Source organism: Moschus berezovskii, chromosome 1 (assembly GCF_049115385.1).
Source record: "Moschus berezovskii isolate FMDL1 chromosome 1, NW_MosBer_1.0, whole genome shotgun sequence".
NCBI classification, from domain to species: Eukaryota; Metazoa; Chordata; class Mammalia; order Artiodactyla; family Moschidae; genus Moschus; species Moschus berezovskii.
The window spans coordinates 152,897,183-152,914,921 of NC_142460.1; the positions used below are offsets into that span (position 1 = coordinate 152,897,183).

At 39.9% G+C, this 17,739-nt stretch overlaps 1 protein-coding gene and 1 non-coding gene across 4 annotated transcripts in view; one reads left to right on the plus strand and one right to left on the minus strand.

The window, feature by feature from the left end:
- Positions 1-17,739, plus strand: part of NMNAT3 (nicotinamide nucleotide adenylyltransferase 3) — a 146,589-nt gene that overhangs the window by 63,505 nt on the left and 65,345 nt on the right. The window lies entirely within an intron of this gene.
- On the minus strand, positions 2,414-2,520 carry LOC129554054 (U6 spliceosomal RNA). Its single transcript, XR_008685557.2, has one exon. It is a non-coding gene; the product is annotated as a U6 spliceosomal RNA (small nuclear RNA).

Here is a 17,739-nt window from a genome sequence, read left to right on the forward strand (position 1 = left end):
GCAGATTTCATGAAGTAGCTCAACAAACCCCAAGCACAAGAAACATGAAGAAAAAAACACCAAGGTATATAATAATCAAATTTCTCAAAACAGGTAATAAAGAGAAAATCTTAAAGGCAGCTGCTGCTACAGAAGAACAAATAAGGAAGATAGTAAATTTCTTGCTTCTGAATTCAGCATAAAGGAGTTCAGTGGAATAGATCTTTAAAGTACTGAAAGAAAAAACATGTCCATCTAGGATTCTATATCTGGCAAAAATATCTTTCAAAACAAAGACAAAGTAAATACATTTTCAAATCTATAAAATCTAGATGATTTCACCACCAGCAAACCTGTACCATGAGAGATACCAAAGTCCTTCAGGCAGAAGGAAGATGATACCAATGGAAAAATGGATCCCCACAAAGGAATACAGAGCATTGATAACTACATGGGTAATTATATAAGTTGTGTATTATTTAAATTTCTTTAAAAGATAATTGACCATTTAAACAAAAATAGCAATATATTATGGAGTTTATAACATATGTAGAAGTAAAATTTATGACAACAATATCAAAAAAACTGGGAGGGGAGTAATAGAAGAATACTATTGTAAGGTTTCTATTCTATACATGAAGTGGTATAATATCACTTAAAGGTAGACTGAAATAAGGTAAAAATACATATTATAAACCCTAATCAGTTCAGTTCAGTTCAGTTGCTCAGTCTTGTCTGATTCTTTGCGACCCCATGAATCATAGCACGCCAGGCCTCCCTGTCCATCACCAACTCCCGGAGTTCACTCAAACTCATGTCCATCGAGTCGGTGATGCCATCCAGCCATCTCATTCTCTGTCGTCCCCTTCTCCTCCTGTCCCCAGTCCCTCCCAGCATCAGAGTCTTTTCCAGTGAGTAAACTCTTCACATGAGGTGGCCAAAGTATTGGAGTTTGAGCTTTAGCATCAGTCCTTCCAATGAACACCCAGGACTGATCTCCTTTAGAATGGACTGGTTGGATCTCCTTGCAGTCCAAGGGACTCTCAAGAGTCTTCTCCAACACCACAGTTCAAAAGCATCAATTCTTCGGTGCTCAGCTTTCTTCACAGTCCAACTCTCACATCCATACATGACCACTGGAAAAACCATAGCCTTGACTAGATGGACCTTGGTTGGCAAAGTAATGTCTCTGCTTTTTTTTTTTTTAATTTTTTTAATTTTTATTGGAGGCTAATTATTTTACAATATTATATTGGTTGGTTTTGCCATACATTGACATGAATCCGCCCCGGGTGTACATGAGTTCCCCCTCCCGAACCCCCCTCCCACCTCCTTCCTCCCACCTCCTTCCTCCCCTTATTCTCTCTCTGGGTCATCCCCTCATACCAGCCCCGGGCATCCTATAACATGCATTGACCCTGAACTGGCGATTAGTTTCACATATGATAATATACATGTTTCAATGCCATTCTCCCAAACCATCCCACCCTCACCCTCTCCCACAGAGTCCCAAAGACTATTCTATACATCTGTGTCTCTTTTGCTATCTTGTATACAGGGTTAGCATTTTCATCTTTCTAAATTCCATATATATGAATTAGTATATTGTATTGGTGTTTTTCTTTCTGGCTTACTTCACTCTATAATAGGCTCTAGTTTCATCCACCTCATTAGAACTGATTGAAATGCATTCGTTTTAATGGCTGAGTAATACTCCATTGTGTATATGTACCACAGCTTTCTTATCCATTCATCTGCAGATGGACATCTAGGTTGCTTCCATGTCCTGGCTATTATAAACAGTGCTGCAATGAACATTGGAGTACATGTGTCTCTTTCAATTCTGGTTTCCTCGGTGTGTATGCCCAGGAGTGCGATTGCTGGATCATATGGCAGTTCTATTTCCAGTTTTTTGAGGAATCTCCACACTGTTTTCCATAGTGGCTGTACTAGTTTGCATTCCCACCAACAGTGTAAGAGGGTTCCCTTCTCTCCACACCCTCTCCAGCATTTATTGCATGTAGACTTTTGGATAGCAGCCATTCTGACTGGTGTGAAATGGTATCTCATTGTGGTTTTGATTTGCATTTCTCTGATTATGAGGGATGTTGAGCATTTTTTCATGTGTTTGTTAGCCATCTTTATGTCTTCTTTGGAGAAATGTCTGTTTAGTTCTTTGGCCCATTTTTTGATTGGGTCACTTATTTTTCTGGAATTGAGCTGCAGGAGCTGCTTGTATATTTTGAAGTTTAATCCTTTATCAGTTGCTTCATTTGCTATTATTTTCTCCCATTCTGAAGTCTGTCTTTTCACCTTGCTTATAGTTTCCTTTGCTGTGCAGAAGCTTTTGATTTTAATTAGGTCCCATTTGTTTATTTTTGCTTTTATTTCCAATATTCTGAGAGGTGGGTCTTGGAGGATCCTGCTGTGATTTAAAAATATGGACCGCTTCACGAATTTGCATGTCATCCTTGCTCAGGGGCCAAGCTAATCTTCTCTGTTTCGTTCCAATTTTAGTATATGTGCTGCCGAAGCAAGCACTGTCTCTGCTTTTTAACATGCTATCTAGCCTGGTCAAAACTTTCCTTCCAAGGAGTAAACGTCTTTTAATTTCATGGCTACAATCAGCGTCCGCAGTGATTTTGGAGCCCAAAAAAACAAAGTCTGACAACCCTAATACAACCACTAAAAAAAGGCAAATAGTTTTAAATCCTAAGGATTCAAAGGAGATCAAATAGAATCAGAATATACTTTGATTAAGAATATACATCATAATCTAAGAAGGAAGAAAAAGGGGAAAGGAAGACCAATTAATAGATGGGGCAAATAGAAAGCAAATAACAAAATGATAGATTAAACATAATCATATCAATAGTTACATTAGAAAATAGTCAAACGATGGATGTCTGCTGAAAGGTAGACGTTGTCAGATTGTATAAAACGAGCAGGACCCAGCTACAATTATTTGATGCCTACAAGAAACACACCAAATATAAAGACACACCAAATATAAAGAAAATGAATGGACAACTATCCCATGCTAACACTAATCAAAAGAAAGCTGAAATAGATGTAGTATGAGAGAAAGAGATTTCAGAGATAAAATATTAACAGGGATAAAGGAGGTCATTTCACAATTATAAAGAGGTAATTTCTTTGAGAGGAAATAACCCTAAAACTATTTAAAGTTTAATAATAGAATATCAAAATATATAAGAAAAAGCTTAGGAGAAATAGACAAATCCACAAGTACAGTTTGATATTTTAATTCTCTACTCACATTGATAGAATAAATACTTAAGGATATAGAAGACTTGAGCAATACTATCAGCCAGTTCAATCTAGTTGGCATTTATAGAACACCTACCAAACATCAACAGAATACACTTTCCTTACAGGGGCATAGAGAACATTCATCAAGATAGACCGTATTCTGAAGTGTAAAAGAAGCCTCAAAAAATGCATAAGGCTTGAAATCCTACAAAGTGTATTCTCCATAGTGGAATTACATAAGAAATCAGTAACAGAGAGATCTCTGGAAGATCCCAAATATCGAAGTGGAATAACACATTTCTAAAAAACCTGTGTAAGAAATTCTCAAGGAGTCCCGCAGGTGAAATGAAGGGACCTAAGACAGTTAACTCAAACTTGTATGAGGAAATAAGTATCTCAATAAAGATAAATACATGGGAAATTATAAAAGCTAACATTATTGTAACAATAGTTTGTAACTGTATTTTTTGTTTTCCACACAATTTAAGAGATTAATACATTTAAAGAAAAAAAAACTTAATCTAAAATTTAATATTATTTTAATTTTGGTTTGTAACTCAAAGTCTGACTTTCTACATAGTTTAAGAGACTAATTCATTTAAAAGAATGACTAGTTCAGGGCTCACAATGTATGAAGATGTAATTTTGTGACATCATCAACCAAAAGATGTGGGGACAGAGCTTTAAAGGAGCAGAGATTTTGTATATCATTGAAGTTAAGCAGGTATAAATTCAAGTAAGAGCGTTACAACTTTTAATGTTAAATGTAATCCATGGTAACCAGAAAGAAAATAGGTATCGAATGTATGGAAAAGAAAATGATGCAGGAATTTAAACATTTCACTACTAAAAAATCAACTAAAATACAGTAATGCAGGATGAGAAGCAAAAAAGCTAAAAGGCATGTAGAAAACAGCACTATGACAAAGTCTGTCCTTATCAATAATTACTCTTAACTATGAATGTTTTAAACTGTCCAGTTAGAAGTTGAGGAACAAGATAAGAATGTCTATTCTTATCACTTCTATTCAACATTGTACTGGAGGTTCCAGCCAAAACAATAGGCAAGAAAAAGAAATAAAAGACATCCAGATTGGAATAGGATAAAAAATTTTATATGGCATAATCATATATAGAGAAGATACATATAAATCCATATAAATCTACCCTTCAAAAAGCTCTTAGAATTAATAGGTGAGTCTAATAATCTTGCTAGTATGTGTATGTTAGTCGCTCAGTTGTGTCCATGGAATTCTCCAGGCAAGAATACTGGAGTGGGTTGCCATTCCCTTTTCCAGGGATCTTCCTGACCCAGAGATTGAACCTGGGTCTCCTGCATTGCAGGCAGATTCTTTACCATCTGAGCTACCAGGAAAGCCAATGTTCCTAGGTATAAGATCAATATATAAAAATCAGTTGCATTTCTATATACACACAGCAAAGTATCATGTTAAAAATTTTAAATAATACCATTTACAATAGCATATAAAAAATAAATAGAGATAAATCCAGCAAAAGTGTACAAGACCTATATACTAAAAACGACAAAACATTGTTGAGATAAAGACGACCTTATTAAAATAGAGAGACATGCCTTGTTTTGTGGGTTGGAAAACTCAACAGTGTTAAAATTTCAGTTCTCTCCAAATTTACCTATAGATTCAACTCAACCCCAGTAAGCTTTTTTTGGTAAAAAATGATAAGCTAATTGTAAAATTAATGTGGAAATGCACCAAAGTAATTTTTAAAAAGAAGAACAAAGTTGGGAGATTAAATTACTGAATTTTAAGACTAATTATAAAGTTACAGTACTTGTTACAGTGTGGTATTGGTATGAAAATAGTTAAATAGATCCATGTAATAGAATAGAGAACACCAAATTTCTCTCCCCGCTGACACAGACAATTGATTTTTTGACAGAGTTGCAAAGGACAATGCAGAAGAAAAAGAATAATCTTTTCAAAAAATTGTTGTTCAGTCACTAAGTTCTGTCCTAAGTTGTGTCTGATTCTCTGTGACCACATAGACTGCAGCATGCCAGGCTTCCCTGTCCTTCACTATCTCCCTGAGTTTGCTCAAACTCATGTCCATTGAGTCAGTGATGCCATCCAACCATCTCATCCTCTGTCACCCTCTTCTCTTGCCCTCATTCTTTCCCAGCATCAGGGTCTTTTCCAGTAAGTTGGCTCTTTGCATCAGCTGGCCAGAGTATTGGAGCTCAGCTTCAGCATCAGTCCTTCCAATAAATATTCAGGGTTAATGTCCTTCAGGACTGACTGGTTTGATCTCCGTGCTATCCAAGGGACTCTCAAGAATCTTCTCCAGCACCACAGTTCAAAAGCATCATTGTTCAGCGCTCAGCCATCTTTATGATCCCACTCTTATATCGCTACATGACTACTGGAAAAGCTATAGCTTTGACTATCGGGACCTTTCTTGGCAAAATACTGTGTAGGCTTGTCATAGCTATTCTTCCAAGGAGCAAGCATTTTTTAATTTAGTGGCTGCAGTCACCGTCCACATTGATTTTGGATCCTAAGGAAGTCTGCCACTGTTTCCACTTTTTCCCCATCTATTTGCCATGAAGTGATAGGACCAGATGCCGTGATCTTTGTTTTTTGAATGTTGGGTTTTAAGCCAGGTTTTTCACTCTCCTCTTTCACCTTCACCAATAGGTGTGGAACAACTGAATATTCATCTGTCACCCTCACCCCAGAGAAAACACTCAACCCAAAGCCTGTACCATATACAAAAGCTAACTCGAAATGGATCATAAACTTTAATGTAAAAACCTAAAACTAAAATTTCTAGAAGAAAACATAGAAAATCTTTGTGACCTTATGTTCAATAAAAATAAAAAAATTTAAATAAGACACTACCAAAAGCATGACCCAAAACAGGGAAGAGGGTGGGAGACAAATTAGACTAATCTGAACCCTATTATTTAAGGTATTAATAGGTAGAGGGGCCTCACATAGGACCTCAAGCATTTGTTTGCCTTTATTCTCAATCATTCCTCCATAGAAAGTACCCATTCATTATTGAAAATCCAGAATGGATTCTGCTGGCTGTGTCTTTGCATGTTACCCAACAGGCCGACATCTTTCAACATTACTCAGATACCTACTGTGTCTTCTTCATGCCAGGCACTGTTGCTAGAAATAGAATTGATTAAATTGCATCTCCTACCCAAATGGGATACACAGCATAAGTGATGAGAAATACATGATTGTGGCACTAGGTGCAGAGGAGTGAGGTCTCCCACCTGGGGGTTGGAGAAAGCTTTTTGGAAGAGGTGACACCAAAAGCTTAAAGAATATAAGAGGGCACTGTCTGCAGAGAAAGCAGCACAGGTAAACTGTGGAGGTGGAAGAGAATCTCGTTCCAGCACACGGGAGGGAGATGAGGCTGGTAAGGTAGGGAGGACCAGGTCTTGCTGTATGGTGTGAATTCTTTTCTGCACAGCTGGGCTTCGGTTCCCCCGACCCACAGCCCCAGTTGCTGGCTGTAGCCTCCCACAGCCTGCAGAACTGTGCGCCAAGCCTTCACCCAACCCTTTGTCTCTCCTGGGACAAATATTTAAACAGAGCTTTTTCTCTCAATCAGAATCAGCTCACAATTAAGGCTGGATGAAAATCTGGCCTCACAGCCGACTTTCTTTTTTCATGAAGAAAATGAAATCTCCCTTCTGTTGGTACATTTTCACTGAAACAGTTCACAATTTTAATTCGATATTGTGTGCATATAAATTGAACTAAACAAGCTAAAGCAATTTATGTAGTACCTTTAAGTAGAAACTAAGTGCCTTCCTAGTTTGCTGCAGTAGCTCTAATTACTTTGTTGTTTTGAGCTCTTTCCCCTTTGCCAAGCACCCTTTCTTCATACCACAACTGTCCTTCCTTTTTTTTCTTCCAAAGCAACAACAAAACCTTAAAAACCGACAGAAACACTATATCAAAAACTTTTAAACTGGCTTTAGTCTTATGATAATACACCCCTTTATAGTGAAAAAAAATTATACGTTGGATGAAAACTAGACCTGAAGGTTTTCATTGTTAATACCCTGACAAAGTCATACATGCTCAAAGGAAGAAATGCTGAACCAGATATATTTTTTTAATATTCCTTGACTTGAAAGAATGTTCGAGAATATGATAAGGGCTGGTAGGAATGTGTGATTTCTGTGTTTTATAGTGCCGTCTTCTAGTTGCGGTGCTTTCTTGCCTTGCACTGGGTGCTGCATGGGGACCTCTCAAAGAAGATTCTCAAACCTTTGATGCATGCTGTGGATAGTTTATAAAAAGTTCATTTGGGAGTTTTATTCTTGTCTTGCCGATTTTTGACAGAAATAATTCAGCCCTACATATGACTAGTCAATAGCATCAGACATACCTAAAGCTTTCATTGAATATATTAAGAATTTGAGTTCCCATTTCTCTTAAGATGTTGGATGTATTCCAGTTGTAAGAAGTTGTTTTCCCAACATGTAGTCACAGACTTACTAATGCAGGTTGAATTAAATTTAAATCTTGTTTTCTGTTACTTAGTTTGTTATTTCTAGTCAACACGATTTGGCCATTGGCCTATATGTGAGTAATAACCCACTTGTATTTCTTTTTTAAAATCAGATTTTCTGTCTGGTTCATTAATACTTACTCATTCAATGACTATTTAGTACCTGTTCATTTTACATGTTTAACAAACACATAAGATCATTTGTCAGGTAGTATTCTGAATGCATTACATTTAAACAAAGATCATTGAATCTTCATAACAGCCCTATGAGGTGAGTGCTGTCACTCTCCCTATTTAACAGATGGGGAAGCTGAGGCTCAGAGAATTTGAGTGACTTGCCTGACATCACACACAGGGTAGAGCCAGTCTTCCCCAGAGGCTATGCTTGTAGCCACTAAATCATGTTGTCTCCATTTTCTCAACAAGCTTCTTGAGCACATGTCTGTGCTGGGAACTGTGCTAGAAGCAGAGATAACAAGAGTGGACCCTGTGCCCCTGGGGGAGTGCCTTGGTCAGTTTAGATTGCTATAAGCAAAAATGCCATGACTGGATGGCTTGTAAACAAGAGAAATTTACTTCTCATAGTCTGGAGGCTGGAAATCTGAGATCAGGGTGCCAGCACGATAGGGTTCTGCTAAGAGCCCTCTTCAAAATTGCAGACTCCAACTTCTCATCATGTCCTTGTATGGAAGAGAGCAGAGAGAGAAAGCAGGCTCTCTCATGACTCTTATAGGGGCATGAATTCCAGTCAGGAGGGCCCCACCCTCATGACCCTGACTAATCCCAGGCACCTCACAAAGGCATCATCTCCTAACAACATCACATCAGAGAGTAGGGTCCCAAATATGAATTAGGGAGGGGACAGAGGTATTCATTCTGTAACAGGGAAGCAGGTGTTAATCAGATCCCACAGAGGTAAAAATGCCTCTGAGCCAAGTTCCTGATGCTCTCAGTGTGAACAGGGAGGCAGCTAGACAGACAGCGAGTCCAGGGGAAGTGTTTCTGAAAATGGAATGACTGAGCTGGAGAATAGTGAGGCACATTCTAGGTTGAAAGTGAGTTGGCCAGGGTGAGGGGATGCAAGAAAAGAGCATGCTTTGACCAAGAAAGCCCATGTACAAATGTCCCATGGGGAAGAGGCCATAGCTGCCCACTCAGGGATGAACAAACGCAATAACTGAGAAGCACGAGGGGCGTGCTATAGGAGATTAGGAAACCTTGAGGGCCTTGCAGGCCATTGTTAAGGAGTCTTTTCATCTTAAGAGCTGTGAGAAAAATCTGCATTTCCCTCCCTCCTCTTTCTGTCTGCCCCCCACACACACATACACAATATACTAACACTGTAGAGTTAGGGAAGGGAGAGGAGCCAGTTAAGGGGCCATTGACGCAATAGTGTGGATGAGAGGGTGACATGACAATGAAAAGAAGGTGGCAAATGAGGAAGATCATCAGAGACGGAAGCTGACCTCTTAATGGATTCGGTCTGGGGGCCGGAGAAAGCGCCACCACAGCAGAAAGAGTCTGCAGGTAGAGCAGACTTGGGGAGGAACGAGTTCAGCTTCACATCTGTTGACTTTGAGAGACTTGTGAAACATACAAGAGACAGTGGCGACTAGAACTCAGAGAAGACAGGCCTGGAGATGGATGTTTGCAAGTTCCCTGTATGTTATAAATGAAGATACCCACTGGGGTAAGTGAGATCACAGAGAGAGCCATAGGAGGCGTAAGCTCCAGGGAGCCACAACATTTAGCAGCCCCACAAAGGAGGGCAGAGGAACCAGAGATCAAATTGCCAACATCCGTTGTATCATCGAAAAAGCAAGAGAATTCCAGGGAAAAAAAACATCTATTTCTGCTTTATTGACTATGCCAAAGCCCTTGACTTTGTGGATCACAACAAACTGTGGAAAATTCTTAAAGAGATGGGAATACCAGACCACCTCACCTGCTTCCTGAGAAATCTGTATGCAGGTCAACAAGCAACAGTTAGAACTGAACATGGAACAACAGACTGGTTCCAAATTGGGGAAGGAGTACATCAAGGCTGCATGTTGTCACCCTGCTTGTTTAACTTATATGCAGAGTACATCATGTGAAATGCCAGGCTGGATGAAGCCAAGCTGGAATCAAGATTTCTGAGAGAAATATCAATAACCTCAGATATGCAGATGACACCACCTTTATGACAGAAAGCGAAGATGAACTAAAGAGCCTCTTGATGAAAGTGAAAGAGGAGAGTGAAAAAGTTGGCCTAAAGCTCAATATTTAGAAAACTAAGATCATGGCATCTGGTCCCATCACTTCATGGCAAATAGATGGGGAAACAATGGAAACAGTGACAGACTTTATTTTCTTGTGCTCCAAAATCACTGCAGCTAGTGACTGCAGCCATGAAATTGAAACATGCTTGCTCCTTGGAAGAAAAGCTATGACCAACCTAGAGAACATGTTAAAAAACAAAGACATTACTTTGCCGACCAAAGTCCATCTAGTCAAAGCTATAATTTTTCCAATAGTCAAGTATGGATGTGCAAGTTGGACTATAAAGAAAGCTGAGTGCCGAAGAACTGATGCTTTTGAACTGCGGTGTTGAAGAAGATTCTTGAGAGTCCCTTGGACTGCAAGGAGATCCAACCAGTCCATCCTAAAGGAAATCAGTCCTGAATATTCATTGGAAGGACTGATGCTGAAGCTGAAACTCTAGTACTTTGACCACCTGATGCCAAAAACTGACTCACGGGAAAAGACCCTGATGCTGGGAAAGATTGAAGGCAGGAGGAGAAGGAGACAACAGAGGATGAGATGGTTGGATGGCATCACTGACTCTATGAATATGAGTTTGAGTAGACTCCAGGAGGTGGTGGTGGACAGGGAGGCCTGGTGTGCTGCAGCCCATGGGGTCACAAAGAGTCGGACACAACTAAGCGACTGAACTGAGCTGAAATGAACAAAGTAGGGGGAGCTTGTGCAGGAGGGTGAGGAGGCCACCAGTGGGAAGGAACCAGAGCAGTTTTTGTCACAGGAAAGATGGGACATCCCATGTCAGTGCTACTAAGGGGTCAAGTTAAACAAAGCTGAAAAATCACGTATACGGGGTTAGCAGCACGGAGCCAGTTCTTTGTGAAATGCTTTTATGGGAGTGGCAGCATTGACCACCAGAATGGAGGGAATGAGAGGAAAAGGAGGCAGTGGTGGAGACAGTCCTTCCAGGAATGGCAGAGGCCCAGGTGAAGTGGGGTTTGAATGTACAAGAGCAAGAAGGGATTATTTGTAGGGGAGACAGAGAGCAAACCCTGGGAAAGCACTCATGCCCTGTCCAAAGGTGGGGAGAGCCATACCTTCTGATTTCTCAAGAAAAGCTGCAAATATGAGCTTTATGTTTAAAAGATGATTGGTTGCCACATTGCTTGGGATCACCAAATCAAATGTAAACAAATATTCAACTCTAATAAGTAGATTTCTTTCTCCCTGAGTCATGGGCTAAGAATCTGAAACTCTTTTCTAAGTATCCTGGTGGCGGTTTAGTCACTAAGTTGTATCCGACTCTTGCGACCCCATGGGCTGTAGCCTGCCAGGCTCCTCTGTCCATGGGATTCTCCAGGCAAGAATACTGGAGTGGGTTGCCATTTCCTTCTCTAGGGAATCTTCCCAACCCAGGGATCGAACCCAGGTCTCCTGCATTGCAGGCAGATTCTTTACCAACTGAGCTGTGAGGGAAGCCCAATCCTAGGTATCTAGGATTAAGCAATAATTAAATATCTTATGGATAATGAAAGTCAGGCTTCTCATTGTTGAACAATGGAGTTAGATAGAACAGAGGGAACTTAGAAATACCCTCCTGGTGTGGGATTGCAATTGAAGGTATTAATGTGAACTCATGGATAGAAATAGACAAACAGATATGTCTTGTCAGTATGCATACAGACACACATACATATACATCTGTAGCTTATTCCTATCTGCTGAGAGGGTCTAGAATTAACTATACTCCAGTAGCAATAGTACCATCTAACATTTCTAATCTTGGTTTCTAAATACTATTCTGTATGAAAAGCTCTCCTTGGAAAAATGATCAGTTCTGGGGCTGGGGCAAGGAAGATGTTGAACTCGGAACATCTTGTGGTGCCAGAAAATATGAAAGTACTTCAATAATGAGGACATGTCTAAATGTCCATGGCACACAGGAGCCAGCTTGAAGGGGTTCCCACTGATAAAATATAGGATAATTTGAGCATAAAAATAAATAATGAAGTTAAGCATTATAACTTATTGAATAAAGTAAAAGTTCTTGAATTGAATGCTTGGTGAATTGAACTAGGTGAAAACCAAGACTAGAATTTTAAGTGTAGGTGATTTCTGGACTCTTTAATGATGTTAAATAAGAGCTTTTTTTTTTTTCCCTGTCATCACTTTTCCTAACAACTCATTGCATTTGTTTGAAGAAAGTTTGCTAATTGTGACAATTAATTAAAAATATAAAAATGAAAAAAAAACAGTTTATTAGTTAATTACATGAATAAATGAATAAATGAGGAAAGTATCTCCTAATCTTATAAGTTATTTATCAAAAGGCCTAAATGAGATGATACACATGAAGAGTCAAATCCACATGACAAATCCAATACATTTGGTCTCTCCACTTGCATTGGAGCAGGCCCCACCCAGTGCAGGCTCAGAGCAGTTCCCTGTGGTCACCAGACAGGTTAACATAATATTCTCACATCTTTGGGTGGAAGTGAGAAAACCGCAAAACAGTTTCTCCTGTTTTCTTTAGCCCCTTCTTGATATTTTATGATGTTATTGCTTAATGATCCTGCCCCGTGTGTTTGTAGCATCCCAGATTAAATTGCATCGTAAAGATAACAGCCTGGTTGAAAGCCTTGTCTGACTTTTTTCCCTTTGGACAACCTTGAGGAGGGGAAAGGTATTTTATGGCTCCCAGGATTTCCTTTGAGGAACTTGCATTTTAAATCAGAGCATATTTATTTCAATATCATTTACACCAGCATTTTTCTGTGTTAAATAAAAATGTCTGGTCAGTGTCCAGTGTGCTACCCCTGTGACTTTAATGTTGATCCTCTATTACACAATGAATATAGAGAGAATTAAATGCACCATGATACACTGGTACATTACAGTCTGAGATAAAGAGGGAAATTAAGCTATAATAATTCTATTTAAGGCAGCGGCAACCCCAGATCTGGGTCTTCTGGGCTTTTGGAGATATCATCAGAGAGTGAGTAAATATTATATAAGCTCAGCATGTTTTCTTAATCTTGGGCTCACTTGGACACTTATTAATCAAATAGAGTGATTTTAATACATATTCATGGGCAGTCCTCTAGCCTGGTCTGAAAAACTCTTCATTTTCACATTTCTAATTTAAGAGATTTTTCTGGAGAAGATAGATTTAAGAATGTTGAATTACTCCAGCAATTGTTGGAACCAAGATAATTTGTTCCTTATCTTGTGAGGCTTTAAGGGTTTCACATTCTTTCAAGAGGAAATGCTTTTCTGATATAATAACAAATCAGCATTTTCCTTATCCTTCTATGTGTACCTTGAGACATAGAAGGAAACAGATCCTGAAAGAGTCTCTAAGTGGGCAGTTTCCACAGCGTGTACTCTCGCACCAGACTCGGTTGTGCCAGGGTAGGGGGTGAACAGAACCTTAACTGTGAGTGTGCTTCATATTGAGGCCCTCAAACACTTCCTGACTCCCCGCATTCTGGTTTCCATCTGCCTCACTGCAGTTCATGTGTACATGCTGTGAAAAATGGGAGCCATTGCTCATTTCCTCATAAACCATGAAATGCCTCCCACTTTCCACCCTCATTCCCCATACTCTTCTTCTTTCCCTAAACAGTTAGAAAAAAAAGTATGGAGGCTCCTCAGAAGACTAAAAATAGAGTTATCATGTGACCCAGCTATTCCACTTCTGGGAATTTCTCCAAAGAACATGAAAACACTGATTTTAAAAGATATATGCTCATTGCAGCATTATTTACAATAGTCAGTTCAGTTCAGTTCAGTCGCTCAGTCATGTCCGACTCTCCGCGACCCCATGAATCACAGCACGCCAGGCCTCCCTGTCCATCACCAACTCCCGCAGTTCACTCAAACTCATGTCCACAGAGTCAGTGATGCCATCCAGCCATCTCATTCTCGGTCGTCCCTTTCTCCTCCCGCCCCCAACCTTTCCCAGCATCAGAGTCTTTTCCAGTGAGTCAACTCGTCGCATGAGGTGGCCAAAGTATTGCAGTTTCAGCTTTAGCATCAGTCCTTCCAATGAACACCCAGGATCGATCTCCTTTAAAATGGACTGGTTGGATCTCCTTGCGGTACAAGGGACTCTCAAGAGTCTTCTCCAACACCACAGTTCAAAAGCATCAATTCTTCGGCGATCAGCTTTCTTCACAGTCCAACTCTCACATCCATACATAACCACGGTAAATACCATAGCCTTGACTAGATGGACCTTTGTTGGCAAAGTAATGTCTCTGCTTTTTAATATATTATCAAGGTTGGTCATAACTTTCTTTCCAAGGAGTAAGCGTCTTTTAATTTCATGGCTGCAATCAGCACCTGTAGTGATTTTGGAGCCCAAAAAAATAAAGTCTGACACTGTTTCCACTGTTTTTCCATCTATTTCCCATGAAGTGATGGGACCAGATGCCATGATCTTTGTTTTCTGAATGTTGAGCTTCAAGCCAACCTTTTCACTCTCCTCTTTCACTTTCATCAAGAGGCTTTTGAGTTCCTCTTCACTTTCTGCCATAAGGGTAGTGTCATCTGCATATCTGAGGTTATTGATATTTCTCCCAGCAATCTTGATTCCAGCTTGTGCTTCTTCCAGCCCAGCGTTCCTCATGATGTACTCTGCATAGAAGTTAAATAAGCAGGGTGACAAGATACAGCCTTGACGTACTGCTTTTCTTATTTGTAATCAGTCTGTTCCATGTCCAATTCTAACTGTTGCTTCATGATCTGCATACAGGTTTCTCAAGAGGCAGGTCACGTGGTCTGGTATTCCCATCTCTTTCAGAATGTTCCACAGTTTATTGTGATCCACACAGTCAAAAGCTTTGGCATAGTCAATGAAGCAGAAATAGATGTTTTTCTGGAACTCTCTTGCTTTTAAGATTCCATGAAAGGGGAGAGTGAGTAAGCTGGTTTAAAGCTCAATGTTCAAAAAACAAAGATCTTGGCATCTGGTCTCACTACTTCATGGCAAATAGATGGGGAAAAGTGAAAACAGTGTCAGATTTTATTTTCTTGGGCTCCAAATCACTTCATACAGTGACAGCCATGAAATTAAAAGACACTTGCTCCTTGGAACAAAAGTATGACAAACTTAGACAGTGTTTTAAAAAGCAGATGTCACTTTGCTGGCAAAGGTCTGTATAGTCAAAGCTATGGTTTTTCCAGTAGTCGTGTATGGATGCGAGAGTTGGGCCCTAAAAATGGCAGAGCACCGAAGAACTGACACTTTTGAACTGTGGTGATGGAGAAGATTCTTGAGAGTCCTTTGGACAGCAAGGAGATCAAACTAGTCAATCCTAAAGGAAATCAGTCCTGAATATTCATTGGAAGGACTGATGCTGAAGCTGAAGCTGCAGTACTTTGACCACCTGATTGGAAGAGCTGACTCACTGGAAAAGACCCTGAAGCTGGGAAAGATTGAGGGCAGGAAGAAAAGGGAGCAACAGAGGATGAGATGGTTGGATGGCATCACTACTCATTGGACAGCTTGAGCAAGCTGCAGGAGATGGTGAAGAGCAGGGAAGCCTGGCGTGCTACAGTCCATGGGGTCACAAAGAGTCAGACATAACTTAGCGACTGAACAACGAACAACGAGGTGTGTAAGCTCAATCTAATCATGAGAAGATAGCAGACAAACTAAATTGAGGGATGTTCTACAAAATACCTGTTCACGCCTTTTCATGGAAGACTGAGGAGCTATCCCTGGTTAGAGGAGACCAAGGAGACAGGAGAGTCACACACAACATGAAATCCTGAATCCGACCCTACGTTAGAAGAATGCACCTGTGGGACAGTAGAGGGGAAGTACGAACACGTCTAGTCAAGGCAATGGTTTTTCCCATGGTCATGTATGGATGTGAGAGTTGGACTGTGAAGAAGGCTGATCACCGAAGAATCGATGCTTTTGAACTGTGGTGTTGGAGAAGACTCTTGAGAGTCCCTTGGACTGCAAGGAGATCCAACCAGCCCATCCTAAAGGAGATCAATCCTGGGTGTTCATTGGAAGGACTGATGCTAAAGCTGAAACTGCAATACTTTGGCCACCTCATGCGACGAGTTGACTCACTGGAAAAGACTCTGATGCTGGGAAAGGTTGGGGGCGGGAGGAGAAAGGGACGACGGAGAATGAGATGGCTGGATGGCATCACCGACTCTGTGGGCATGAGTTTGAGTGTACTCCAGGGGTTGGTGATGGACAGGGAGGCCTGGCGTGCTGTGATTCATGGGGTCGTGGAGAGTCGGACACGACTGAGCGACTGAACTGAACTGAACTGAACTGATGAACATGGCCTGTAGATTAGTGAATAGGGTTAATGTTAACCTCCTGGTTTAGATCCCTGTACTGTGCTTATATAAGAAGTTTACATTAGCAGAATTTGAGTGAAGAATGTCTGGGAAGTCTTTGTGCTATCTTTGTTATGTCTAAAACAATTTTGAAATAAAAAGCTAAAAGATGTAAAATTACTAAGGAAGCCAGTAATTATATTGAAATCATTATCCAGATAACTAAACAATTTTGTCATATAGGAAAAAGAATTTTATTACTTGAAACCAAAATAATTGTAATAATATCACATTTGATTGGCTCCTGTTGGTCTTTGTAGACCGTTGGTGGCCCTTTCAATGTGTTGGGAGTGGTAGAAGTTGTGGTGTTGGTCAGAAGTGCTGATCATTATTTGAGGATGGTGGCAGTGAGTGTTGGTGATGAGCAAGTAGACTCTGATTCCCTTAGTTGAGATCAGTGCCTGAACTTGAACGTCAGGCGAGAGGTTTGTGTTTGAGGGGGCTTGCACGTGTGATCTTATATACACTCCCAGTTGTGATACACTTTCCTAGGACTGGGTCTTAAGGGCAGTACATCTAAGCATAATTCCCCTGAAATAGTTTGCCAGTGTGTTAAACTGAGTGTTTGACAACTAGTGGTCCTCCCATTTCTCATCCAATAGAACATTCCATGTAAGCTAAATGAGCTTGGCAAATGAGCCTACAGTTTCCATCCCCTTCTTGGAGTTACTGTGCACATCTGCGTGTTAGGGTCTCTCAGAGGATCTGTAATCTGAAGTAAAAACCTGTTTCACTTTGTCTTCCCCAGGGTTTCCTAAGCCTATTGGATCACTGAACCCTTTTTCTTTGGGGCCTATTAACCATTACACAGAAAAGCTACAGAAACTCTAATCTAAACAGCACTGGAAATAAAAATTTAAAACTTTTTAAGAAAAATGTTTCCTCACAGAGATTAGTTTTTTAGTGCTCGTTGAGAATGGTTAACTTTAAGTTAGATTTGCAACTCTTAATTATGGCTTATTATTGCAAGTGAATAGGATCATCTATAATTTACATAAATCAGAATTGACCAATGCATATATTAGACATGTAAATTAAGGATATTATTAGAAACCAACCTCAAAATGAAATTGCATTAAACTATATAAAACATTTACAACCTAAGAAATAACATATACTTTAAAAAAATTTTTTTTAATTGAGATACAATTGACTTTATCCTTTTGTTCCATACTCATAAAATTGGTCATTTGGTCATAATAGCAAAGTGGTCCTTGTTTACCTTCGAGCTCAGTTACTTTAGAGCTAGGTTAATCAGAGAACCATGAATAACTGAAAGGAAGTGGTCCCCCTAAAGTCACTGCTGACTCATGCTTCTCTACTGACGCTTAAGACTCACCTGACATGCTTGAGATAAATGAAAGT